Here is a 27123-nt window from a genome sequence, read left to right on the forward strand (position 1 = left end):
TGCTTACGCAGACGCCCCTGCGGGGGCAAATGTTAAACGAGATCGCGTAGCGCAAGCCGCACGTGCATGATTTAGGAATTACGCGAATGTTTTTGATTCTATTTCTTGTGTATGCCCTCGTCTAACCTTGTATTATCATATTGCATGTGCGACACGAATTGTTTACAAATGTTTACAAATATTTAGGATGTATGTTTTTTGTTGATTGCTCACGGAATTCATATATTAGGGAAACAGTAGCCAAAGCTGGCAGGCTGTTCAACATTTTTAGCGAAACTTGAAATACCGCGAGCCTGAGGTCAAATGGAATGCCTTTATAACATGTGCAAGACCAATATAGCATGCCTGCCCTGTATGGGATCTATCGGAAACCACTTGGATTTCTTGAATAGCATGTATTCGAAGCAGTGCGGCCAGGTTTGTCCTGGGCAGGTATAGACAAACGGCGACTGTTACCAGGACGAACCAAGCAGTAAATTGGGAATCGCTGTCTTTACGCAGAAGAAAACTAAGGTTAAAGCTATTCTTTTTTAAATATTCAACAGTAAGAGTGGAATTAATTTATTTATTGATTGATGATTAAAGTTTATTGGCGCAAGGTCATCTAAAGCCAAACAGCGCCAAGACATGCTTTGATTTAGCAAAATTATGAATTTATGACTATGATATAAAATAAAGGCAGTATGGGGGCTTACACGTTAGGTTTAAAGATATTAGTGCATCAATTCTAAAATAATTGCTGACATAAATACAAGGCCCTAAATGCATTGCCTACAGGTACACATGTTCAATTATTGTGGATTGTCCGAGTCATTTGCTGTACAATTCTTGCTTACCCAAGAAGTGCGAGAGCTAAGACATACTTTTGTGCATCAGATTGTACGTCACCTGCGAGGCATAATCTGATGGTTAGGATGGAATGAGATGACGTCTAGAAAGTTAACTTGTGCAAGATAATTAGGCACTCTTTTAAAGTTAAAGAGCGTATCCTCTGATAAGAACATCTAAAGATGTGGGGGGAGGGGGTATATGGTGTGAGTAGAGTTCCCTAAAATGTGCCACTCGCTCTCGGTGAAGTTCAGGACATTGAATGAGGACATGTAAGACGGTGAAGTTTTCACTGCAGCGTGTGCACATCGGTGGGTCAGTTGCAGTCAAGAGGTATTTTTGTGTGCCATAAGTGTGTCCTATTCTGTGTCGTGCCAGGTGGACTTCTTTGAATCTATCAAGCTTCAGTGGGGAAGGTTAGGCTAACTGCCGTTTAAGCAGGTGCAGGTTATTTTCAACTTCCTTGGCCCTTCAGCTTGCCAATGATTACGGAGCGCCTTTCGTAACGCAGGGTTCATGTCTACACCAGGTAACCAGCTTACATCAATTGTATCCCGATGAGCCGCTTGTCCAGCATTTTTGTCCACCATTTCATTGCCTGCGACCCATGATTCGCCTGGTACCAAGCATACAACATAGCAATGTTTTCTTTATATGCTAAGTGAATGCGCTTAAGGAGCTCGTTTAATACAGGTTTCCGGCTTGCTTTACCGCAGGACAGGGCTGTGACAGCGCTTCAAGAATCTGTGCATATTATAAACTTTTCTATATTGTGGTGTACTATCTAATCAACAGTGATCAGAATACTGTACACTTCCGCTGTAAAAATGCTGCTATGGTTATGTGACATTTTAGAGTTGGAGAAGTTTGGGCCTTGGGCTGCACATGCTACCGGAGTTGCAGACTTTGAAGCATCAGTGAAATGCCCTTGTCTTCAAGGGGCAAAAAATATTGCTGGATGAGGGGACTTGGACAACTCTTTTTGTTAAGCTCTGTGAAGGACAAGTCACGGGTGACTGAACAATGCTTCCAAGGTGGGAAGGGTTCAGCGTAGTCCCTTCTCTGCAGATCTGTGAAAACTACTGCGAGTTCTTGCGCAACAGATTTTACTGCTAACGGTAACGGCGGGGCGTGTGAAGGCCGGTTTAAAAACAACAGATTTGTGGACTGATCATCTATGAGTGCTTTGCATGGATGTTTTAGCGACATGGTTCTTTATGCGCAGGTGACTTCGAGGTATGTACGATGATAATCCGGTGGCCACTTATCTGACTCTGCATAGAGACTTTGAACAGGGCTCGTACAGAAGGCACGAAGTGCAAGGCGGATACCTAAGTGATAGACAGGATCGAGGAGCTTCAGTGTTGTCTTTGAAGCTGACTGCTAAATAATACATCCATAGTCTATGGGTGACAGCATCAGGCTTTTAAAAAGCGAAAGGGGACAATACTTAGCTCTTCCCCACGACTGGTGAGATAAAATCTTTAAAAGGTTCATAGCTTTAGGACATTTCAGCTTCAACCGTGTCATATGCTGCATGAAGGTTGGCTTGGTATGGAATATTACGCACAGAAATTGTGGTTCCTTTGTATTTACCAGGCTTCTCCCATTCATCGTAATGCAAGGATCAGGGCATACCCCTCTTCGTCAGGAAAACAGCACACATGTTGTCTTTCCTGCAAGACATTTGTCTGAAGGGATTTTGAAAAGCAGTTAATGTGTACTCGTTTATTGTCTGAAATGTTTTTTCAGTGTTATCTTTTTCGGTTTCACTTGCTCTTGTGTGGATAAACATGCCTATTGGCATGTGGTCACTGAGAGGACAGTTTAAAACTCCACTAGTTACTAAGAATGGATTATAGTTCGTTATAAAAAGATCAAGAATGGTTTTCGTAGTTTCTGTTATTCTCGTGAAGGTTTCAACTGCATTTATATCTCCGCATGACAAAAAATTCTGAAATATCGTTTTCTTAGCACCATCGGAACTCGTATCAATGTTGAAGTCTCCTCCAAGACCACTTTATGTTTGTTTTCGGACGCAAATTTTAGCATGCGCTCTAAAATATGAAAAAAGGTTCCAATAAACCATCCGGCGTGCGTTAACATGCTTCAAAGGCTACACCCGGTGTTTGGACACACAGTATTCCACAGTTTTCTGTCATACAAGGATTCTCGGCTAATGGTTCACATGTTAGAGAATCATCTATCATAACGGATACTCCTGCACCGCGACGTGAGGTTCGGTTTTTATGAAATAATTTTTCGCAAGGTGGGCGAAAGACATCAAAGCAATACCATGTTTCGCTTAGCAGGACTACATTGTACTGACTATTTATCTCAGAAAAATAAGTTTTTAATTCAGGTAGGTTGCTGGAGACTGATTGAATATTCATATGTATGAAAGACAGTCCCTTCTTTTTAGTGGCCAAGAGCGTGAACCAATCCTCCACATCCCAAAGGATTCATTTCGCCAAAGAGTCAAATGATAGCAACAAGAAATTGACGTTCATTGCAATAGAGCAAGAAGATGATTTTCACCCTTAACGACAGTTGCCGATTCACCGTTTGCCCTACCCACGAGAACTTTTCCGTTTGAGTACCACACGAACTTGTATCCCACCTCCTTTGCCCATTCTTTGGCAGTGGCAAAAAGGTTCCTCGAGCGAGAGATTAGGTTTTCGATACTTAAGTTGTTACCCTGGTTGTCACTTAAGGCTCGCCTTTTGGCAATCCACTCATCCCTCAGTTCCTGTCGTGCAAGACGGATAATAATTCCTCGCGTTTTTCCTTGCTTTGCCGGAAGCCTATGAACTGCCACAACATCTTCCTCAGATAGAGGTTGAAGTTTAAGCTTCTTTGCAAGATGATTTACCTTTTCGAGTAGGTTTTCACTGTCAGCCTCAGGTACACCGTGTACTTCAATGTTAAGACGTCTGCTATGCCACTCAAGTGCATCTGTCAGCCTGAATCTGATCGGGCTACCTAGGAGAAACGTACTTCTGTTTCTACTACTTTCTGTTTTACGATGTTTAATTCCTTTTCCTGGCTCTCAAGCCTCTTTGAATTTCATCAAAGTGATCGGAAAGTGTTTGGATAGACTATTCGATCCCGTCTACCTTTTTGGCAGACTAACAAACAAGTTTAGTTTTTGGTCCATTTCAGCAAGTTTTGTTTATTATGTCATTTTCATTCTTACACGCTTTGGCAGAGCAGGAGCTTTTACTTCCTGTAGGTTTGCAAGACTCGCACTTCCAAGTCTTTTGGAATTGATCTCGTTTGCCCTTAATGGCACTTTCGGCAACGCCGGAGCAGGTACCGCTATGACACGAAAATTCACATTGAGAACAAGTCCGAAACAAGTCGCTTTCATCTACCACAGAGTGACATTCACAGCAACGCGACATAGTTCGCAACTGTACAGGTCTATGACTTTCCAAAATGGGGCAATAACGAAAACAAATGAACAGAAATTTGTAAATTGGCTGTAGCGGAAAGAGCGCGTTTCAAGATGGATAATGTAGAGAAAGAAACCAACCTGACAATCATCGAAAGGGCGATAAGTGGCCTGTCCTTTGCACTCCACCGCCATAGCCAATATGATAGGAAACGCCCCCGGCTTAGTTACGAGCTGCGCTTCGTCGACGACGACGGCACACGTGGTCCGGCTTGCGAACAGAAGGCGCGAAGTTCAAATGACCACTTTAGCAGAGGCGATGAAAATGCTTTTGGCAGGTAGCATAGTACTGAAGATGGAAGCAGCTGGGCAGGCCCAAGAAAAGGGCTACAGTCCGGTTGTAGTAGCGTTGGGTCCCCAGCCAACCTCCCCAACCTCCGAAACACAGAAAGAGCGATAAGTGCCGTGTCCTTTGCGCTCCACCGCCACAGCGAATATGATAGGAAACGCCCCCGGCTCAGGTGCGAGCAGCGCTTCGCCGACGACGACAGCGGCACACGTGGCCCGGCTTGCGAAGAGAAGGCGCGAAGTTCAAATGTCCAGTTTAGCAAAGGCGATGAAGATGCTTTTGGCAGGTAGCATAGTACTGAAGATGGAAGCAGCTGGGCAGGCGCAAGAAAAGTTGTGCTACAGTCCGGTAGTGTGTAGCGTTGGGTCCCCAGCCAACCTGAGAAACACAGAAAGAGCGATAAGTGCCGTGTCCTTTGCGCACCACTGCCACAGCCAATGTTTGCTCTATATTCCAGGAGCAAAGTCCCGCAGATTTTCTCTCTCGCACCAGCTCTTACTCGCGAAAGGCTAATCACGCGGCAGTACACGCCTCATGCATAACTCGTTTCGATGGTGGTAATAAGTTCTGTCTCCGTATTGATTTAATACTAAACGCAATCCCACGAGACAGTCATCCTGAGATGGGTTCTGCCGCAATGTTTTCCTCACCCAATTGAAATGCGGCAAGCGCAACAGGAAACCGTCAACGCAATTTTGAAGTTTGATGGTTCATTAGTATTAAATTATATTTTATTAGGTGGTTTTCCGTGCCAAAACTACGCTCTGATTATGAGGCGCGCCGTAGTAAGGGACTCGGGATTAATTGTTAATTAATTGATTACATGGGTTACGTTAGCGTGCACCTAAATCTAAGTACACGGGCGTTTTCGCATTTCGCCCGATCGATATGCGGCCGCCATGTCCGCAATTTGATTTCACGACCTCGTGCTTAGCAGTCCAACACAAATGCTTGCCACTAAGCAACAACCGCGGGTGAAGTTTGATGATAAATGTTTCTATTAGACCCCAAAAAGCGTTGGGATCGTAGACACATGAATATAAAGCAGCAAAAATAGTGCACAAAAGAGGAACCTGAAACTGTGCAGAAACCGTAGAAATGATTCTCAAAAGCTCATTTTCACAGCCATTTCTCCTCTCAGACCTCTGGTACACTATATTGCATATTTAATCAATCAATCAATCAATTTTATTTACCAGAAACAAAAGGAACTTTTGTTTCTGGTAAATAAAAAGGAAGGTCTTTCAACCTTGTCGTAATTAATTCGGAAACAATAGCTGAATACACACATACAAAAGTAAAAAAAAGCTTGTGGAAGTGTGGCCACGTGGTTTAGTCGGTGTGCTGTCACCGTTCTAGAAAGTTTACGTTAATTTGTTATAGACAGCTATGCCATCACAGACAACGAATAGCGCTGGTGAAGTTCGTTCTGAATACCACGATGACGACAGTATACTCCAAGATGCAGCGTGAACATAACAGCCCACCACATGACGTTACGCTTTAATCAGAGCCATGTTGAAGCCAGGAAAAGCGCGCTTTATCATGGCAAACATGAGTAGACGATTGTTTTGTCCAAATCGTTGTGATGCAGAGCGATGAACCCGCAAGTGCCGGGAAGCACCAAACGGCGCCACGGCAGACGAAGGGCGAGGAAGGAGGCTGACGCGATCACAATCGCATAGCTAGCGCCTTGTGGTGGTGTTGCTCTCCTTGCTTCTCCATTGTGTTCTGTGGCGCAGTTCGCTCCTTTAGTGATTGATTGGTTAATGAGTTTTAATGGCGCTAGGGCCAGTTCTCAACAAAGAGCGCGAAACACGTGGCGGAATGATTTGAGGGAGAGAGAGTAGTGCATGCCTAGAAAGGCAGGGAGGTTAACCAGAGGTAGTTCCGGTTGGCTACCCCGCAAGGGGGAAGGGTTAAGGGCGATAAAAAGAGAAAGAGAGTGCAAGGTGGAGATAGAGAGAAAGAGCGACGAGCACGAACCGCGTGACATGCTGACAAGCTACGGACTTGTCCACAACTATTGCTACAACGCGAGACGAGGTATTCGCCTCGTTGCGGTCTTTACGGGAGATGGTGTACTGACGAAGAAAGTTTGTGTACATTTAAGATGTGTCTCTTGAACACAAAGTACCTTTAGGTTATATTTGTCCAAGAGTTATTTATTGTGATCGAGGTTGTGGATAAGAGCTCTAACGTTGCAGCGTATTCTTTTTGTAGCCATATTGCTGGAGTCCTTATGCTGTGTGTCAAGAGGAGTCAAGTTGGAGAAATGACTTACGGAGCCTTTTCAGGCCCCGTGATTCGGGTTTTTACTTTCTTGGAGGGGTCGCTATATTCGCGCCGCTCAAGAGGCGTTGGATGCGCCGTCTGGATTGGGGTTGTGTCCATCGACTCTTGGGAGCCGCTGGACTTCCGCTCACACCACCGGGGTGTTTTCACCGTAGGCCTTGCCTCGAAAAGCAGGGCCTTGGAGCCCACCAACCCAGAGGTCGATGGGCCCTCCGTCAGGCACGACGCAACAACGCTAGCTCTTGACGCCAAGGGGGTTAGTGGCACGACCGCAACCACATTCTGTGTGGGCTAGGCCGGAACCGGAGTCTGCTGCGACGTTACCCCCTTACGTGCCGCATCAGTATACCCCGAGGTATGGAAAAAGGGAACAGGTTTCCGTGATTCTTGAAATGGGATGTTGTCTTTGATTGTCATTGTGAGCATGTCATTTCCTTTTTTCTATGTGGGGCAAGTTCGAGAGTATGCTGCGTGCCAACCGTTACAATTGAGACAGCGGAGCGTGCCACTAGAGTTTTTGGATTCGTGTTTGTGTTCGCCACCGTTTGCAGAGGTCAGTCGGCCACGGCAGCTCTACGAACCATGGCCATATCTCTGACACTTGAAGCATCTTCAGGGATTCTGGATGGAATGCCTGACTCTGATTTTGGTATATCCAGTTTCTAGGGTTTTTGTAGCACTCTGGATGCAAACGTGAGGATGAGATGCTTAGTTGGAATATCTTGGTTGTCTCCCTTCATCTCTATTCCTTGCACTTGAATCAGACTGTGTTCTTTCCAACCCTCCAGGAGCTCTTCCTCGCTCACGCTCAAGAGATCTTCATCAGAGATGACTCCTTTACATGTGTTAAATGGTCGATGGGGGGTAACAGTGATTGCCACATTATGGAATGCTAAGAGATTGGAGAGTTTGCCCTGCTGTTGAGTGTCGCGTACCTCAAGAAGAAGGTCACCACTGCTCATTTTGGTCACTTTGTAGCCTGCACCTAGTGTGCCGGTAAGACATTTAGCTACGATGAAAGGTGAGGTAGTTCTGACTATCTCTTCGGGATCTTGACTATGTATCACATGCAAGCGTGGGAAAATTTCTTTGCCCTGGCTGAATAGCTGAAAAGTTTCTTCGGTGCGCCTTCTTTTTGAAAGAGGACGATCGAAAAGAGGTGGTAATGATGTCTTAGCCATGCAGAATTCATTCAATTTCGGTAGCTACGCCAACCAACTACCACCGAGCCCAACAAGGGGACGCCACAAGTCCCTGAGGAAACGCAGACGCGAGCTGTACGCAGCTACTACAACCTAATATGAAATCCCCAAGGTTGGATACAAACACCAGGTTAACCCTTCCCGCCTAGAAATTCGAAAGTGAGAATAACAGAGACAAGAAGAGAAAGCGAGAGGGAAAGCAAAAGATTGAATACAGGGACAGGAAAAGGTGACTGCCAATTTCCTCCAGGTGGGTCAGTCTGGAGGTGCCGTCTCTGTGAAGCAGAGGCCCAAGAGGTGTGTTGCCTCCGCCGGTGCGTCTTAAAGTCCAAACACACAGCATCCCCTTTTCCAAAGACACGTCTAAGCCTCGCACGGGCACACGCGGGAATCTCCAACCCTTGTGTGCTCGTGTACGTGGTGTCGCAACACACCAAACGCCTGCTTACGCAGACGCCCCTGCGGGGAAGTAGCTCTCTATAACGCTCAACATGTTTCCACAAATAACCATTCCCGAGATATCCCGCAGGATACCGTAGCCCCACGTGGTATAGTAGACCTTCTCCGTGTCAATATACACCGAAAAAAAATATTATTTGCGAAGAAATGCGTCACGAACATAGGCTTTGAAGGGCACGAGATGGTCGGTTGTGCACCGCCCTCCACGGAAACCACACTGGTGTGGATCAAGCAATTCGTTCTATTCCTTGAAATGTAAGAGACAGCGATATGACATCTTTTGTTTTTCAAATAGCCTGCGATGACAAATGGTAAGAGCTATCGAGCGGTAACTTGTTACCGAGGATGGGTGTTTACCCTACTTCGAATATGGGTGAACTATAGCTTCTTTCTACACAGCTGGAAGGAATCCGGCAGCCATAATGTTGGTAAAAAGCGCGAACAGTGTCATTTGTCTGTCACCATGAAGGTTCTTGATCATCTACTACATAATCTTATGAGTTGTCCGGGAAGAGCTGTTGCAAGAGTTTAGAGCAGATTTCAGCTCGGCGATATTGAAAGGTCGGTTGTATGGTTAGTTTTTTCTGCATTTGCGGGGGAATATCTTATGTTCTGCTATTACAGCGAAGTTTTTTAAGACTAGAGTTCTGTGAAATGTTCATCTGTGCGGGAAAAAACCATCATGATCAGAAATGGCTGGTGCCAGAGGTCGCACGTTCGTCATTGTCTTCTTCCACAATTGGTTCGCTGGCGCCTCTCGGTGTAACCGCGCGAACGCACTCGGGCCACTTCTCGCGCGTTCGTTGCCGTCTTTGTCCTCAGCTAGCTCCGTTGTCCCTCAACTGGCCAGCGTTCCAACGTTGCGCTTCGCGCTCGTGGCACTGCTCGTGCCTTCGTTGTCGCCACCTGCCACAGAGAGAGAGAGAGGGGGGGAGAGAGAGACTGAAGAGGAAGAGGTGCTATTTTCTGTAGCCTTTTAGGGGGGGACTATTCAGCGCCTTACTTCTGCCATAGCTGGCTCCGATGGCGCTCATCATGCCAGCGTCTCCGTGCTGCACTCCATCTTCGAAGGCGCCGACGGCATTCAGCCACTTCCAGTCAGCCCGGTGATTTCGTTCTCCAATTCTTTGCCTCAATATATTCCGAAATGAAAACGCGAATGTGTAAAAAATACGTCTGTGTACATACGTTTCCTCACGATGCCCACCGATCTAGACAATAAATGAGTTCGCACTTGTGTTCAAAAAAATGTGTCACCTCTTCGTTGTGTGCTACACAGCTTTGCAAATCATCCACATTCAAATAGTGGAACGACATAGGATTATTTAAAATATTTCATGAATGATCCCGAGTAGTGCTTGGAGCTAGAAACCTGAAAAAAGAGCGCGAAACACGTGGTGGAATGATTTGAGTAAGAGAGAGAGAAGTGGATGCCTAGAAAGGCAGGGAGGTTAACCAGAGGTAGTTCCGGTTGGCTACCCTGCAAGGGGGAAGGGTTAAGGGGGATAAAAAGAGAAAGAGAGTGGAAGGTGGAGATAGAGAGAAAGAGCGACGGGCACGAACCGCGTGCACTATTGGCCTCGAGCTCCACCACTGGAAAAGCTGGCGCCACCGTCGGCGTGACGTGCTAGGAGGGATCACGTGGACAGAGCGGCCGCGTCGGCTGCTTCGGGCGCGCCGAAGCGAGCTGAAAACGAGAGTTTAAATTCCCTCGTACGCTGCGGTCCTCATTTAGTGGCGAGATTTGCCCGCTTCGAGTGTCTCCTTTACAACGCTTGAAATCACTACAATAGGTAGTGGCTGCCTTTGAAGGCGCACAACATGGTAGGCTACTGCTCGGTGCCACAATGCAGGACGCACGCAACGCAGCACGGTGTCAGCCTTATTCACACGTAGCCGCAGGACAAGAAGCTGTGTGAAGCTTGGCTCGCGAAACATAAAACCGGCAAACAGTCATCGGCTACAACTCGGGTATGCAGCAAGCACAGACGCGAGGAAGATTTCTGCTACGGCGCCCCGTCTGCGATGTCCTGAAAACGCGCACTGAGACGCTCGCCCGAGTCCGCTGCCCGACTAATGTCATGACAGTTTGGTCTATGAACTTGTCGATGCTATAGATACTGGCAAGTTCAGTGGAGTGGAAAGGCAGCGATAAGAAGCACATTTAAAAAAAGCATGGCATATGGTCATGTTTGTGTTATGAATTAATGCACTGGATTACAAAAAAGGAGCAGCGGGGAATTGCACGCTGAGAACACCGATAAACATACAGTGCGACGCAACTCGAGAAATAGTATTGAAAGGTCAAAGAACTTAGTAGAAAAAGAAAGATTGAATCGTCGCGACGACACATCACAGTCCCCGTAGGCGTCGAAGTCTCTACAATGAAATTATTTTTGAACAGCTCTGATAGCGCCCACGCAACAATGGTTGCTTGTATACTGTCAAATGCTCATATTCTGCGGCCTAAAGCTCATGGCACGGTGCGAAAACGCGCGCGCGGAGAAATCGAAACAGTGCGCGGACAAGCATGCTGACGCGCAGTCGGTCGCTGCGAATCTGCGCGATCGCTTCATTGAGGCTTCATTCTATTACGCTCCATTTAGTTATACAAACACTATAAGAACATATTTCTGATAGTTTGCTCTCAGCGTTTACCTACCTTTCACGCAAGAAGCCGGTTCGGGAGACTCCATCGCGGCGACCGCGCGCAGTGGCGTTCACTGTACGTATTCGGTAAAGAGATAGCGTCTGTAAACGATTGTGTGCTTTCAGTTTGCCCAAGATTATTATTTAGACAGTAAGAAACTTCTCTCGTTTCGAAAGTACTTACAGAAATGTCCGGGAGAGCTCGCGCGTGGTGTTTTCAGTGAGCGCTGACAGCAAAACCTATGAGTAGCGCACCACGTGATCCCTCATACTACGCCAGCGAGGCGCTTCCGATAGATGGCGACTCCGTAACTCCTCGCCGCCAATAGAGCGTTAGGGGGCGCGACGTTCTTAAGGACTATCGTGAAGCCCCGTAGACCGCAGGAACCTCCATAACGCGAGTAAGGCCTTCAGCGCGGGCGTAACATGGCTGTAATGGGGCGTAAATCAGTTGCCGCATAAATCGGCAAAATATATACTGACACGTGTGTTTCTTTGCTTTCTCCGGTGACCGCTTGTTCACCGGCTAACAAATGTTGATGATGATGATATGTAGTGTTTATTGGAGCAAGGGTCAAGTGTGGCCAAAGAGCGCCAAGGCAGTGGTGACAAGTTCGCAATGTAGTTATGAGTTCTATGGGGTTAATGTAAAGTGGCTATATAGGGGCCTTAAATATAGTCGCGCGGAGCAGTGCTAGCTGCAACCGCCGCGGGGGCAGATGGCGTAGCTGCCGACTCACTGATTGTGGGTCGGACAGCCGCCGGAGGCCGTTGTGACGCTGCCCCCTGACGCGCCACATCGGCAAAGGTTTTCTTGGGCAGGTACGATACCCGCCTGCGTGCCTCCTTGAAACTTATATTTTCCTTTACTTTAACTGTTACAATTTCCTTTTCTTTTTTCCAGGATGGGCACAATCGCGAGTACGCGGCGAGCTCCCCATCACAGTTTACACATTGGAGAGCATTCTCACAAGCTTCAGATGTGTGTTCGTGGGCACTGCATTTGGCACATGTTTGGCGGCCTCGGCAGCTCTGCGAACTGTGGCCGAAGCGCTGACATTTAAAACATCGGTGCGGATTGGGCACGTACGGCCTCACACGGAGCTTGATGTTCCCGGCCTCGATTGACTCGGGCAAGACACTTGAGCCAAAGGTAATTATTAGGTGCTTCGTCTGGATCTCTTTGCCATCCCTCCTCATCTTAATTTTTTTGAAATTGATCACATTTTGCTCACTGAAGCCCTCGAGGAGTTCCGCCTCAGTCAGTTCAAGTAGATCATCATCCGACACAACACCACGGGTGGTGTTCATTGTACGGTGCGGCGTTACTGTTATGTGGGTCTCGCCAAATGACACTAGTTTCTGTAGATTCTCATATTGTTTGAGACCGCAGAGCTCCAAGAGGAGGTCACCGCTTGCCATTCTCGACACCTTGTAACCTTGACCAAAAACATCAGTCAAGGACTTTGAGACAAGGAATGGTGAAATGGTTCGAACTGCTTTGTTTGGCTTTTAAGAGTGTATAACGTGGAAGCGTGGGAAATTCTGGATTTGGTGTCCAGAAAACTTGAAGACATCTTCGTTGCGCCCTCGTTTTGAGGGCGATCAACAAGGGAGGGGAAAGGAGTTTCCATGAAAATATGTGTATATTCGGCAACAGCGCCGACCGCCCACCACGGAGCCCAACGAGGGGACGCGGCAGAGCTTGCATGCAAGTCTGCACGACGCCAGTCGTACGCCGCCACTATAACCAAATATGGTGTACCCAAAGTTGGATAACCACACAGGGTTAACCCTTGCCGCCAAGAAGAAGGAAGTAAATATAAGAGAGGAGGAGACAGGAAAGGTGGAAAGTAAGGGGAAGACGAAGGTTGTAGGGAGAAAAAGACAGGAAAAGGCGACTGCCGATGTCCTCCAGGTGGGTCAGTCTGGAGGTGCCGTCTATGTGAAGCCGAGACCCAAGAGGTGTGTTGCCTCCGCTGTGGGGCCTTAAAGGTCCAAACACCCAGCATCGGCTCAACCCCCAGGATCCCCTTTTCCCCAGACACGGCTAAGCCGCGCACGGCTACACGCGGGAGTGTGCAACCCTCGTGTGCTCGGGTACGTGGTGTCGCAACATACGAAACGCCTGCTGATGCAGACGCCCCTGCGGGGAGGAGACGCTCAAGTGTGTGGGGCTAATAACATGTAATACCACATCTTTCAGGAAGGCCAGGACTGCGTTGGTTTCAAACAGCGGTTCTGGGCCGTGTAACATTACTGGATGAAGGGGGTTGTGCTGCCGGTATGCTAAGGGAAAATGTTTCTTTCTTTCAGATTCGGCTTTCCGACACTCCAGAAGGACGTGGAGGTCGGTCAGTCTCTCCCCGCATCTGCCGCATGTTGGAGGCTCGTTTCCGATGAGTAAAAAGTTATGTGTGCCAAATGTGTGTCCTATTCTTAGACGACAGAATAGGACATCTGTCCGACGTGATTTTGTTACGGAAGGCCAGGATCCTAACTGTGGCTTTATCACGTAGAGCTCATTATTTGTTTCCCCGTTCCATAGGCGTTGCCAGTGGTTCCATAGTTTCCTCCGTAAAAAGGGCTTCAGATCTGTGACAGGGACTGCAGTGGTGGGATTAACAGAATGCGATGCAACTGTGTGATGTGTGGTGCGCGACATGGTGCGGTGATCGGGACGGTCAGGAGCAGACGACAAACGCGCGCCGAGGCGGATTCCATGCTGGAAGAAGGAAAACAACGACGGCGAAGAGCGTCCGGCACGAGAACGCGCGGCGCATGAAAAACAACAAAAAGAAAAGCAAACCAATTAGAAAAAACCACGGGGCGTCAGGCAGCCAATCCGAGAATGCCAAATCGGCCAGATCAGAAGAAAAAGCGTGGTGCGCTGGCAGAAGAGAGTACACGCAGGGAGACGCAGAGGAGACGCCGGGGAGACGCCAGGAGAGTCGCAGGAAGCGACGGCAGGAGGAGGTCAACCACCGGAGCGGGCGTTGAAGACGGGCCGTCGGGTTCCGGACCCGAGCCACCACGACTTCACCCGACCGGGGCCTCCTGCCAACCTGTTCGTGTGCGTCGCCCGTCTACCCGAGCGTGCCGCCAGCTCCTCAAGGCCGGTGAGCTTCTGTTTTTGTGGGTACGACGAGAACAGTCGGGCTACGGGCCCGAGTTCTACGCCAGCTGCTACCAGCTGCCCGGCCGGAACGCCGCCCCCGTCTGTAGTGCCGCCTGCTGCCCGAGGCCGGCGTTCGAGCTTCTGTGCCCGTGGGCAGGACAAGAGCAGTCGGGCTACGGGCCCGAGCTCTACACCCAGCTGCCCGGCCAGAACGCCGCCGCCGTCTGCTCGTGCCACCGAGCCGCCTGCTTTACTTCTCCGAGACAAAGCTGGCCAGTTCCGGTCGCCCGGTCAACCAACGTACACCACGACCTTTGGTGAGACCGGCGCCACTCCTTTCGTCAGCTTGTCGCCGCGTCGAGACTGTTGTGTCCCTGCCGCCGTGGCAAGGCCGGACTCGCGCACTACTTAGCTCCACACTAGCCCCAAATGTGTGTCTTGATGTGTATTTGGGTGTTTCTTTTATGTTTGCTATTTTCTTCTATTTAATTTTAAGCCTTCTTTAGTTCCATTAAACGTTTGTGTGTGTGTGTTCGAAACGAACGGCTTTGTCCTTAATTGGGTTCTCGGAAGCTCCGCCTAAGAGAACCATCAGAACCTTTTGAGTACACGAACCTTTGTCCCATATAAGGGTCATCACAAACTGACGTGGCCATCTCGTCCGCCAGAACGTTGCCTTCGATGCCCCTATGACCTGGCACCCAGCATATGATGACATGCAGGTTTCCTATATACGCTTTACACAGAATGGAATAGAGTTCATTAATTACCGGTTTTTTGTGGTTACAGAATGACATCAAGGCCTTCACAACACTAAGGAAGTCCGTATATATAACTGATTTCTGGAGTTTTGATTTCCTGATATGCTTCACAGCCGACAATAGTGTGTAGGCCTCAGCCGTAAAGATACTAGTTTCCGGGTGCAGTACATCAGATTCCGAGAAGGATGCACCGACCGCTGCATAGGACACACCCTCGCGCGATTTCGATGCGTCTGTGTAGAACTCGGTGCAGGCATACTTGTACTGGAGTTCCCGGAAATGGATTCGGCTTTCAATATCTGGAGCATGCTTTGTGACTTGCACAAAAGATATATCGCATTGTATGAGCTGCCACTCCCAAGGAGGTAGCAGCTTGGCTGGATGCATTAGGCGGAGCTCGAGGAGTGGGACATGCATTTGATCACTAAGCTCCCTCACACGCAGCGAGAAAGGCTGTCTTACGGAGGGACGATTATGAAAGAGTGTATCATATGTCATATCGTTAATGGTATTAAAACACGGATGTTGAGGATTAGAGTGGACTTTCGGAAAATATATTTGGCTGATGTATGTTCTCTGCAGATGAAGTGACCACTCATTTGATTCTGCATATAAACTTTCAATGGGCCTTGTTCTGAAAGCTCCAGTGGCCAGTCGGATTCCTAGATGGTGGACAGGATCTAAAATCATTAGCGCGCTCGGGGCTGCAGAATGATAGATCACGGCACCGTAGTCCAACCGTGATCGAATGAGGCTCTTGCAAAGATTCATTAAACATTTCCTGTCGCTGCCCCATGTTGTGTGGGATAACACATTAAGTAAGTTCGTTGTTTTTAAGCATTTGACCTTGAGGTACTTTATGTGTGATATAAAAGTTAATTTAGAATCAAGTATGATTCCTAAGAACTTGTGTTCTTTGTTCACAGGAATTCGCTGACCATACATTTCGATACTGGGTTCTGCAATAAGCCCTCTCTTTCTTGTGAAAAGCACACAAGAACTTTTGTTGGTGTTCACTTTAAATCCGTTTCGTCGGCCCACTTGAAAACCTTGTTCAAGCCCTGCTGTACCTGTCTCTCACGTACTGTGAGGTTGCAGAATTTGAAGCCTATTTGTCTATCGTCTACGTATACGGAATAAAAAATGGCCGGTGGCAGTGGCAGTGTTCATCTTAACGATAAATAGAGTGCAGCTGAGCACGCCTCCCTGGGGTACACCAGTTTCCTGCGTAAAAGGACGTGACAGTGCATTACCGACTTTTACTCGGAAAGTACGATTGGACAAATAGCTTTCAATTGTGTTCCGCATATTTCCAAGGATGCCAATTTCCGACAGGTCTCGCACGATCTCGTAACGCCATGCCGTGTCATATGCCTTCTCCATATCGAGGAATATCGATAAGAAAAACTGTTTGTGTAGAAATGCAGCACGAATATTTCCTTCAATACGTACAAGATGATCTGTTGTGGAGCGCCCTTCTCTGTAGCCACACTGATAGGGATCAAGTATTTTGTTCTGTTCAAGGAAATGAATGAGTCGCCGATTAATCATTTTTTCAAATACCTTACAAAGGCAACTTGTGAGCGCTATCGGGCGGTAACTTGCGGTCAAGGAAGGGTCTTTACCCTGCTTAAGAACAGGGACCACAATCGCTTCTTTGCATGTGGATGGGAGGTATCCCGTAGCCGAAATAGCGTTGAAAAGCGTGAGTAATGTAACTTTGGTGTCAGTGTGTAAGCTTCTGATCATTTCGTACATGACTCTATCAGGCCCCGGCGCAGAGCGTTTCCATGTGGTCAAGGCAGCTCTCAACTCAGCAATACTGAACGGCCGGTTATAAAGTTCATTCTGTCTGGATTTTCGTAAGATTGGCTTACCTTCTTCTATTTCTTTAAGTTTAAAAAAGGATTCGGAATAGTTGATTGAGCTTGACACGCGCTCAAACTGCTCCCCAAGTGAGTCTGCCTGAGCTTGCAAGGTATCGCCTTCTGTGTTTACCAAAGGGAGTGAATATGTTTGCCGCCCTCTTGTTCTATTAACCCTGTTCCAGACTTTGGCCTCATCTCTATACGAGTTGATACCTGATAAAAAGTTCTGCCAACTCTCTCTTCTGGGCTGTCGGCGGGTTCGCCTGCCTTGGGATTTTGCATTCTTAAAATTGATAAGATTCTCCGCAGTGGGAGAGGCGCGTAGCAACCCCCACGCTTTGTTCTGTTTCTTTCGAGCGATCATACATTCGTCGTTCCACCACGGGACACGCCGTTTGAACGCCAAGCCATTTACTTCTGATATGCATTTAGATGCGACATCTATTATGAAGGCTGTAAAGAACTGGACTGCAGCATCAATTCCTAACGAAGACAGGTCAGCCCATGAGATACTAGTAAGAGGTCGAAATTTCTCCCAATCAGCTGTCTCAATCTTCCACCTAGGAGCGTATGGTAGATATTCATTTTCTTTAGGGGATCTTAGCAATATAGGGAAGTGATCGCTGCCGTAAGGGTTGTCGGTTACTTCCCATTCAAGTTCAGGCAGTACAGACGAGGAGACTATCCTAAGATCTATGGAGCAAGAGGTTCTGTTTGCAAGAGAGTAATATGTGTGTTCCTTCTTATTCAACAGACACGCACCAGAAGAAAAAAGGAACTGTTCGACAAGACGTCCTCGCGCATCTATACGAGGGTCGCCCCACAGGTAGTTATGTGCATTGAAATCGCCAAGAGCAACATAGAGTTCTGGCAATTCATCTCTAAAAGACTGAAATTCATGTTTGCTTAGTTTATAATGTGGGGGTATATAAAGTGAGGAAATAGTGATAAGTTTGTTTAGCAGAATAACTCAAACTTCCGCTGCCTCAAGGGCCGTTCGTAGCTGTAAACGTTGACAGGCTATGCTTTTTTGAATTACAATTGCAACACCCGATGATGCGACAGTATCATCGCGATCTTTGCGAAAAGTAACATACTGTCGAAGAAAGTTTGTGTGTTTGGATTTTAAGTGTGTTTCCTGTAAACTCAGCACTTTTGGATTGTGTTTTTGGATAAGCCCTTGGACGTCATCAAGGTTCCTGAGAAGACCTCTGACGTTCCATTGAATAATTTGTGTATCCATATTGAATATAATTAAGTGCTGTGTGTATGGAAACGGAGGTGATGCATTAGGTTACAGAGCTCTTTGGAGGCCCTGTAACGGGGGTTCTGCCCTTTCTGGAGCGTTCGAGGGAGCCTCGCTGCTCCATAGGGGTTTGGTGCGCCTTGAGGACAGGTGTAGTGTCCATTGCCTCTTTTGAGGCGCCGGACACGTGCTCTTGCGAGCGAGAAGTTACAAGAGGGAGTCCCGCCTTGGAGGGCAAGACCCCTGTGCCCACCAGCCCGGAGGTCGATGAGGCTCCCTGAGGGATTTGGCTGCACTGGCTGTTGCCAGCGCTGGAAGGGGCCGTGGAGGTTGGGTCAGCCTCAGCTGCGCCCACCTTCGGGGATGGTGGCCCCGTCTGCTGGGTTGACGGAGCAGCGCTAGCTGCAGCCACCACGGGGGCAGATGGCGTAACTGCCGACTGACGGCTTGTGGGTCGGACAGCCGCCGGAGGCCGTTGTGGCGCAGCCCCCTGACGCGCCACTTCGGCAAAGCTGGCCTTAGAAAGGTATGCCACCCGCCTGCGTGCCTCTTTGAATGATGTTTTCTTTTACTTTGATTGTCACCATCTCCTTTTCTCTTTTTTATGATGGGCAGGAGCGCGTGTATGCGGCATGCTCGCCATCACAGTTGACACAATGTGAAGTGTTCTGGCATGTTCCGGAGGAATGTTTTTGTCACTGCACTTGGCACATGTCAGCCGGCCTCGACAGTTCTGTGAACTGTGGCCGAACCTTTGGCACTTAAAGCATCTAAGAGGACTGGGCTCGTATGGCCTAACACGAAGTTTGATATAACCGGCCTCGATGGAATCGGGGAGGACACTTGAGCCGAAAGTGAGTATCAGGTGTTTCGTCTTGATCTCTTTTCCATCTCGCCTCATCTTAATTCGTTTAACATTGATAACATTCTGGTCACTGAAGCCCTCAAAGAGTTCAGCATCAGTGAGCTCCATCAAGTCATCGTCAGAGACAACACCACGGGTGGTGTTCATCATGCGGTGGGGGCTTATAATTATTTGGGTTTCCCCAAATGACACTAGTGTTGACAATTTTTCATATTGTTTTTGATCGCGGAGCTCCAAGAGGAGATCACCGCTTGCCATCCTCGACGCTTTATATCCAGGACCAGACTTCAGTCCATGACTTCGAAACAAGGAAGGATGAGATAGTTCTCACTGGTTTATCTGGTTTTGCAGAATGGATGACATGGAAACGCGGGAGGGATTCTTTTTGCCGGCCAAAAAACTGAAAAACTTCATCGGTGCGCCCTTTTTTCTGAGGGCGATCAGGCAGTTGAGGGAAGGAATAACCCATAGAGGAGTGTTATAAAGTTTGTAAACAGGGATGAAGTGCCTCAGACAGGCTGGCCAACGTTTCGATAGGAGGACCTATCTTCGTCAAAGGCGGCCTCGTCATCCTCGGCGTGTTAGTTTTAAAGGGTTAGTGCAGTGACGTCACGTGCGGGTGTTGTCGCTGGCGGCTAGTTTTAAAGAGAGGGATTACAAGAGGAAACAAGCGGTGTCGTCCGACGTCTGTGAGCTTCATTCTCAAGACGAGGGGACAAGAGCGGGAGAGTGGGCACGCGGGGGGAAAGGAAAAGAAATAGAAGCAGAAAAAAAGGAAAAAAAAGAAATAAAAAGGAAAAAAAATGGGGGGGGGGAAACCAGGGCGGCACCAAGACAGACAAAAAAGGGGGAGTGAAAGAAAAAGAAAGAGAAAAGTGAAATCTTTAAGAGATACGGGGGCTTGGGAGCGTGTTGGGGATGCGAAAGGTTAGGAGGTATTCAGGGGGAGTCGTTGGCGGCATGTTTTTGAGGCATTAAAACGGTCGGTCAAGCGGTCAGCGCGCGAGTAACACAAAAGACAAAAAAAAAAGGAGAAAGGAGAAAAACCCAGATACACACACACAAAAAAAAAACATGAGTTTTTTTTTTTTTTTTTTTTGTGTATCTGGGTTTTTCTCCTTTCTCCTTTTTTTTTGTCTTTTGTGTTACTCGCGCGCAAGAGAGTAATATGTTGTGTGCCCTTCCAGTGCCAGCCCAGTTCCAGTGCCACAGTGTGCCCTTCCATCTGCCAGCCCCTTTCTTGTTTTTGGACTTCCATAGAGGAGTGTGTAGTTTTCGGCAATAATGCCAGCCACCCACCGTGGAGCCCTACAAGGGGACGCTACAAGAACTGTAAAAACAGGTCCTGCAAACGCCAGCTGTACGTAATTACTATAACCGAATATGAAATAACCTAGGTAGGCTATTCACACAGGGTTAACCCTTGCCGCCAAGAAGAAGGTAGTAAATAGAAGAGAGGAGGAGACAGGAAAGGTGGAAAGTAAGGGAAAGACGAAGGTTGTATGGAGAGAAAGACAGGAAAAGGTGACTGCCGATGTCCTCCAGGTGGGTCAGTCTGGAGGTGCCGTCTATGTGGAGCCGAGGCCAAAGAGGTGTATTCCCTCCGCCGGTGGGCCTTAAAGGTCCAAACGCCGAGCATCGGCTCAACCCCCAGAATCCCCTTTTCCCCAGACACGGCTAAGCCGCGCACGGCTACACGCGGGAGGGTCGGACCCTCGTGTGCTCGGGTACGTGGTGTCGCAACGCACCAAACGTCTGCTTACGCAGACGCCCCTGCGGGGACAAATGTTAAACGAGATCGCTTAGCGCAAGCCGCACGTGCATGATTTAGGAATTACGCGAATGTTTTTGATTCTATTTCTTGTGTATGCCCTCGTCTAACCTTGTATTATCATATTGCATGTGCGACACGAATTGTGTTAGTAATTTTCGGAAACCACTCGAGTACCAGCGATTGCACTGGAACCTCTGACGAATTGTGCATAGACGCCAACTAAGGAAGGGCTACGGGTTTACGACACCCCCCACCCCCCGGCGATGCCGATGCCTCCCCCGTCCGCCCAAAGCGCCATTACCAGAGTTGTGTTAACCACATCATTTGAGGTTTATTTTAAGCTATCTCTACATTTCAACGCAAGCTTTGATTGTGACTGAAAGCTTACTGCATTGTTGGCGCAGACGGGAACGGCTTTTGATTCACACTTTCGATTTATTTCTGCAAATCGAACAACAAAAGCACAAGCGCATTATAAGCACTAGTGGCGACTACCTGATCCGCATTTTACGCCTCCGCATATTTCAAAAACATTTCCACTGTGAACACCATGCACAGCCATTCTATTTAAATATATACACAGTACAAAGTTGATTACTCCATTCAAGAGAAGGAGATGGCGAACTAACAATTATTTCTAATGGAATGGATAGCTTATGCATAGTGTATGGTGGTGTTGCTATATGTTCGCCTCGCTCCAAATTGCTTTGCGTCCTTGTTTGAGCATGGCAAAAAAGCTGCAGACACCAATGACCCCTTCGGCAAAGCCTTTTACCAACGGCATGTGAAATGCTCGTAGATTATATGCCTCAATATTGCTTCTCTTTAAACTAGGCAACGCTAAGAATTCGTAAAGGAAGGAGACATTTCAAATCATTTACGACATTTATTAGGGATGGAATGAAACATGATCACTTGCACGCAGAGGTCGTAAATATATCTGATTCACTGAGTAACCGAAATGAGGCTAAGTAGTAGTTACTTGAAATCAGAATAATAGCAGTCATCTGCAGCAGCGCTTATACTCGCAATCACAGTAAAAAAAGAATTGGAGGATGCTTAAGCTTCGCCTTCAAAAGTGTAACGCGATAGCGTTCCCGTCGACCCGCCAACGGAGGTAAGACAATGCACTATGGCGTAGCGATTACTTACGCGGCGCCCCGCATGGGGCATTGAACTCACCAATCACGCGGTGATCGCCGAGCAACGCAACGTTCGGCGCGGCAACGAAACGTGCGCCTGAGCAAGCGGAACGAACCAAAGAACTCGGTGTCTCTGAGGGAGAAACGATCTACGCGAGCCAAACGTCGTGATTCGCTCGGACAGCTGGGCCGCGACGCGCCTCGCACCGGTCCCCGCACGGCCGCGAGAAGCGGGCGAGTGGCGCGTCACCTGTGGGGGCAGCGCCGTACATTGCTAGGAGGGGGTGTTCTGTATTTGCCGCAAGACGGCTCTGCGAGTGCGGCAAGCGCAGAAGAAAAGTAGCGGAAACGTACTTCGTTACGCGTTTAACTGCGACTTCTGTAATTTACACGCTCATAATGACCGATATACACTGCAGTATAACTTTATACGGCACGTTTCTAAAGCAACACCGCATTCACTTGAGGCGATTTTGTCCCGCTTTGAACTATCGAACTCATGGCTGAGTGGAAGCGTCTCTGTGTCACACTCCTGAGACCCTGGTTCGATTCCCACCCAGCCCATCTTGCAAGTTTTTATTTATGAATTGCCTTCCGGGATTTTTCGCTCACGGCCAACGTCGCTGACGCCGACGACACCGGATTTTCTGCTACACGAGCTCCTTAACTCTGTCGCGGTAAAATAGAAAGGAGAGAGGCTGCAGCTTCGCCGGAAAGGCGAACCAGAATTATTGATAGCGAAGTATAAGACAAACGATGAAAGACCCTTACCGAGCTGGTCGGGCCCCAGGCTACAATGGAAAAATGAATATTTGCACCTGTGGCGTGATGTATAAAAGCCGACGCGCTTCTTGACCGGCTCATCAGATTTCGAGGATCGCCAACTGTGTCCCTCGCTATGTTAATCTTTGAGTGCAGCGTGTTTTTTCAGGCACTAAGTAGCCGAATAAAAAGCTAGTTTCGTCATTCACAGTTTTGCTGCTATTTTGTGCACCGTCGCGACAATATGGACGACTTGACAATATGTACCAAACTATGACAATGCCAAATGGGACGTGTTATTACCATAAAATATTTATTGCGAAGTGATCATAAAAATTTAGCAGTATGCAAGTAACACCTGTGTCTCACCCGGGCCTTTGAGTGCAAAGGCGGGAAGCACGTGCTCCAAATACTATCGCAGCAGCAGCCCCTGATAAGAAGCTGTTATACGCATCAGTTCGCTGTATAACATGTAATACACCAAGCGTGCTTTAAAAAGTTAAAGCTAATTTACTGTCAAAGAGCGCATCATTGCTTGGGAACATTGTTGTATGTGGCGGGACTTGGCCCTGTGGCAAACGAAAGTGTTTTTTTTTTCTGTGCGACTCTAATGCACGACATTCCAGCAACACGTCGAGGGCAGTCGACGTCGCGCCACATTTACCACGGATAGGTGGTTCATCACGGGCCAAAATATATCAGTGCATGCCATACGTGGGTCCGATTCCAAGTCAACAGATCGCGTGTTTTTTTATATGGGTGGCCAATTTCCTGTTATTAGACGTTTCAGTGTCCTATAAGTGTTGCTAATAGTTTCCAAGGGCATTGGTAGCAATGATTTCGTGTTTATGGCAAGGCACAGATCAAGAGGAGTTAATTTCTTTTGTCGGTATTGATGTGGCGGTTTCGTCAGCAAGCATATAGCCCTCGATGCCTGTGTGTCCAAGGACCCAGCATATTGTGACATACTGATTAGACATCTATGTTGTACACAGGAGTGAATAAAAATCATTCAGTCCCGAATTTTTACATTCACTAAGAGGATTTAAGGAATTTGCACCGTCTAAAGAGTCTGTTTATATAATGGCTTTTGATATCCTGGTTTTCCTAATAAGTTTTGCAAACGACAGTAGTGTGTAAGCCTGAGCAGCAAAAATACTCACTTTGGGGTTCAGAACATCAGATTCCGTGAAAGATGGTCCGAGTGCTCCATAAGATACACCCACATGTGATCCTAATGCGCCAGTATAATACTCCGGCCACGAATATTTCGCCTAAAATTCCTGATAGTGCATCTTATATGTGACTCTGGGGCGTGCTCAGTGAACAAAATAAAGGATGTGTCACATTGAATCTGCTGCAAGCTCTTCGCTGGAAGCATTAGGCGATGTTCTGGATGAGGGACACCCACTTATTCAATGAGCTTCCCCACACGAAGTGAGACGAGCTCTCTCATGGTGGGTCCACTATGGAACAGTGTGGCACATGTGACGTAACTTGCGGCAGGGTGTTCAGGGTTCCATGCACTTTCAGAAAATATGTGAAGCTAGAATATGACCTCTGCAAAGGAGCGAACACTCATTTGATTCCATCTAAAGGCTTTCTACAGGACTTATCCTGAATGCACTGTGGACAAGCGGATTCGTTGGAGGAGTACATGTTTAAGCATCCTGCGGCAGAGTTGTGCACCAGAGAACCGTAATGCAAGCGCGAGCGTACCAATTTAATACAGGATTTCTAGATATTTTCTGTCACTGCCCCATGTTGTGTGCGATAAAATTTTGAATGTGTTCATTGCCTTCAGGCATTTAGCCTTGAGGAACTTGATCTGGGTGGTGAAGGAGAGTTTCGAGTCGAGTATGACGCCTAAAAAAATTGTCTTCCTTGTTCGGAGGTAAGCGCTGTCTATCGAGTTTGATATTTTCGCTCTGGTACCAGGCCTCCCTTCTAATGGCGTTTTTCACTGGTCGATTCAGAACAGGATTTCTTGCTCCGCGGCAACGAATCCGAATTTCACTGGTCGATCTGGAGCGGGTTCGCGTGTTCCACCGGTCGTTTGGGATCAACTCGCTTCGCGCCGGATCGCTCTCACTTGCTTCGCCGCCGAGGCGCGGATTCGGGCGGAACTAGCTCGCGTCACTTCAAGCGAAATCGGTACCCGGTCGGTACGCACAACATTGTGTTGCTTCGCAAAATGGCTGCTTTCGGTGCTGCTGCAGAGCTCGCGTTTAGCGATGAGAGCTCGAACGACGCAGGTGCTGTACGAAGCCTGCTATGCACGTTGCCCATGCACAATCTTTGCGGGCGCGACATGGAAATGACAGACTCTGCGACTGCCGCAGTCAAATTACGCACGGTGGACGGCGAGTTTGGTTGCCATGGAAACGTACAGAGCATACGTCTGGCATGGTTTCCGGAACCGGTTTGTGCGACTTGTACGCAGACTTCCCGTGTGATCCCGCGCGGAGCATTTTTGCGCTCCGCTGGCCGATTCGGATTTGTGAAACCCGAGCGCTCGCCCAAGGATTTCAGCGGCCGTTTCAGATGGAGCAGTGGAAAACGCCAATAGTAAAAATGACGCAAGAACATTTTGAAGGTTAAACTAAACACATTCTTATTAGCGGACATTGTAACTTTGTGCCAAGTTGAACATGTCACTTACAGACAGCAACGTTACAGGAATTCAACCCCATCCGTAGGTCGCAACGTATGCACAATAAAACATGTTCAGTGGAATTCATAAGCCTAAAGAATTTGTTTTCATATTTATAGGGGTACAGCTATTTACACTAACATGCGGTGCCGCTGTTTCCTGTAAAAATGGCATGGATAACATTACCAAATCCAGCACAGAATGTTCGGTTTGAAAAGTAGCTTTCTATGAATGAATGTTTGTTGTTTTGGCGCAAGAGCCAGGTATGGCCAAAGAGCGTCCTGCTAGTGTTAATAAGTTCGCAGTAGTCTAATGGATTCTGTAAAGGTAATGTGACGTGGCTGTAAAGGGGCCGAAATGGGTTGGTGTGAATTGCATAAAATCTACGCGTAGTAAAATTATGGCAATGACTATTGACATGGTACTATGAACACTAAGATGCATTGGGAAAGAATGATGTAATATACAAAATATGTGCTGCAAAATTGCCTACAGCACTGCTGCCTCGCCAGAGCCCTTCAAACACAAGGGCATAGAGGCATGTGCAACATGAAACAACAATCACAGCGACATCCTCTGAAGAGAGGAGGCGCTACCAATAAATGGGGCTAATAACATGTAACACATCTTTCAGAAAACCAAGGACTGCGTTGGTGTCAAAGAGCGGTTCTGGGCCGAGTAACATATGCTAACGGAAAATGTTTCTTTCTCTCATATTCGGCTTCCGGACTCTCCAGGAAGACGTGGAGTACGGTCAGCCTCTCCCCACATCTACCACAGGTTGGAGGCTCATTTCGAGTGAGTAAAAAGTTGCCAAATGTGTGCCTTATTTTTAGACGACAGAATAGAACATCTGTTCGGCATGGTTTTGTTTCAGAAGGTCAGAAACTGAATTCTGGCTTTATTACGGGCAGTTTATTATTTGTTTCCACGCCACACAGGCGTTGCCAGTAGTTTCGCAGTTGCCTTCGTAACAAGGGCTTCAGATCTGTGAATCGGACTGCAGCGACATCATTAACAGCATGCGATGCAATTGATGTGGTCATCTGGCCCGCTAGAACGTTACCCTCGGTGCCCCTATAGCCAGGCACCCAGTATGTAATCACATGCTTGTTAGATATATACGCTTTCCACAGGATGGCATATAGTTTATTAATTCCTGGATTTTTGTGCTTAAAGATTGACATCAAGGCCTTCTCAACACTTAGGAAGCCCGCATATATAAGTGATTTTCGGAGTTTTGATTTACTTACATGCTTCACAGCTGACAATAGTGCGTAGGCGTCAGCCGTAAAGATACTTCTTTTCGGATACAGTACATCGCATTCCGAGAAGGATGGACCGACGGCTGCATAGGACACCCCGGCCTGTGACTTCGATGCGTCTGTGTAGAACTCCGTGCAGGACTGCTTGTACTGGCGCTCCAGAAAATGCATTTGGATTTCAATCTCTGGAGCGTATTTTGTAACTTGTAGGAAAGATATATCACATTGTATCAGCTGGCACTCCGAAGGAGGTAGCAGCTTAGCTGGAGGCATTGAGCGATGTTTGAGGAATAGGACATCCATTTCAACGCTAAGATCCCTCACACGCAGCGAATAGGGCTGTCTTACAGAGGGACGATTACGAAAGAGTGTAGCATATGTCATATTGTTAACGCTATTAAAACACGGAACTTTCAGAAAATACGTTTGGCTGATGTATGTTTTCTGCAGATGGAGTGACCACTCATTTGATTCTACATATAAACTTTCATTG

General features: G+C 47.6%; 1 protein-coding gene across 24 annotated transcripts in view; it reads right to left on the bottom strand.

Moving 5' to 3' along the window:
- The window catches only part of LOC142580028 (uncharacterized), a 170579-nt gene that overhangs the window by 119952 nt on the left and 23504 nt on the right, over positions 1-27123 (bottom strand). For 4 of the 24 annotated variants that reach the window (XR_012827536.1, XR_012827529.1, XR_012827537.1 and 1 more), the window contains exon 2: positions 4364-4949. The exons of the other annotated variants lie outside the window; for them this stretch is intronic. The gene's annotated coding sequence lies outside the window, so the exon portion shown is untranslated. The remainder of the gene's footprint in view (positions 1-4363; positions 4950-27123) is intronic. 24 annotated transcript variants of the gene reach the window in all.

This window comes from Dermacentor variabilis, chromosome 4 (genome assembly GCF_050947875.1).
Source record: "Dermacentor variabilis isolate Ectoservices chromosome 4, ASM5094787v1, whole genome shotgun sequence".
NCBI lineage: Eukaryota > Metazoa > Arthropoda > Arachnida > Ixodida > Ixodidae > Dermacentor > Dermacentor variabilis.